Source organism: Nasonia vitripennis, assembly GCF_009193385.2.
Source record: "Nasonia vitripennis strain AsymCx chromosome PSR unlocalized genomic scaffold, Nvit_psr_1.1 chrPSR_random0046, whole genome shotgun sequence".
NCBI classification, from domain to species: domain Eukaryota; kingdom Metazoa; phylum Arthropoda; class Insecta; order Hymenoptera; family Pteromalidae; genus Nasonia; species Nasonia vitripennis.
This window is the reverse complement of record NW_022279705.1, coordinates 17,236-19,150: the sequence shown is the minus strand read 5'-3', so window position 1 is coordinate 19,150 and position 1,915 is coordinate 17,236.

Below are 1,915 nucleotides of genomic sequence, written 5' to 3'. Positions count from 1 at the left end.
ATTCTGCCAAAAAATGCCTCAGAATGCGTGGATCTTGTACATATTATTTTTATAAAAGCTACTTGCATTTAGCGAGGAGTCAACTATAAAATTGTGGTTACAACTGGCGTGAGAGATGTTTGTAAGCCAGTCCATACTTTCGACACTCGCATTCTGCCAAAAAATGCCTCAGAATGCGTGGATCTTGTACATATTATTTTTATAAAAGCAACTTGTATATAACTAGGAGTCAACTATAAAATTGTGGTTACAACTGGCGTGAGAGATGTTTGTAAGCCAAAGTCTAGACTTTCGACCCTCGCATTCTGCCAAAAAATGCCTCAGAATGCGTGGATCTTGTACATATTATTTTTATAAAAGCTACTTGCATTTAGCGAGGAGTCAACTATAAAATTGTGGTTACAACTGGCGTGAGAGATGTTTGTAAGCCAGTCCATACTTTAGACACTCGCATTCTGCCAAAAAATGCCTCAGAATGCGTGGATCTTGTACATATTATTTTTATAAAAGCTACTTGCATTTAGCGAGGAGTCAACTATAAAATTGTGGTTACAACTGGCGTGAGAGATGTTTGTAAGCCAGTCCATACTTTAGACACTCGCATTCTGCCGAAAAATGCTTTACTATGGCCGCCATCTTCTCGTTGACCCTAATACTTTTGAGTTTAAGGAGCGACATCTTTTCCTCAGCGTGGATCTTATGTGCATTATTATTATAAACGCTACTTGCATATAGCTAGGAGTCAAGTACATAAATTGTAGTTACAACTGGCGTAAGAGATGCCAGTATGCCAAAGTCTGACTTTCGACCCTCGCATTCTGACGAAAAATGCCTCAGAATGCGTGGATCTTGTACATATTATTTTTATAAAAGCAACTTGTATATAACTAGGAGTCAACTATAAAATTGTAGTTACAACTGGCGTGAGAGATGTTTGTAAGCCAAAGTCTAGACTTTCGACCCTCGCATTCTGCCAAAAAATGCCTCAGAATGCGTGGATCTTGTACATATTATTTTTATAAAAGCAACTTGTATATAACTAGGAGTCAACTATAAAATTGTGGTTACAACTGGCGTGAGAGATGTTTGTAAGCCAAAGTCTAGACTTTAGACACTCGCATTCTGCCAAAAAATGCCTTACTGTGGCCGCCATCTTGTCGTGGACCCTAATACTTTTGAGTTTAAGGAGCGACATCTTTTCCTCAGCGTGGATCGTATGTGTATTATTTTTATAAAAGCAACTTGTATATAGCTAGGAGTCAACTATAAAATTGTGGTTACAACTGGCGTGAGAGATGTTTGTAAGTCAAAGTCTAGACTTTCGACCCTCGCATTCTGCCAAAAAATGCCTCAGAATGCGTGGATCTTGTACATATTATTTTTATAAAAGCTACTTGCATTTAGCGAGGAGTCAACTATAAAATTGTGGTTACAACTGGCGTGAGAGATGTTTGTAAGCCAGTCCATACTTTCGACACTCGCATTCTGCCAAAAAATGCCTCAGAATGCGTGGATCTTGTACATATTATTTTTATAAAAGCAACTTGTATATAACTAGGAGTCAACTATAAAATTGTGGTTACAACTGGCGTGAGAGATGTTTGTAAGCCAAAGTCTAGACTTTCGACCCTCGCATTCTGCCAAAAAATGCCTCAGAATGCGTGGATCTTGTACATATTATTTTTATAAAAGCTACTTGCATTTAGCGAGGAGTCAACTATAAAATTGTGGTTACAACTGGCGTGAGAGATGTTTGTAAGCCAGTCCATACTTTAGACACTCGCATTCTGCCAAAAAATGCCTCAGAATGCGTGGATCTTGTACATATTATTTTTATAAAAGCTACTTGCATTTAGCGAGGAGTCAACTATAAAATTGTGGTTACAACTGGCGTGAGAGATGTTTGTAAGCCAGT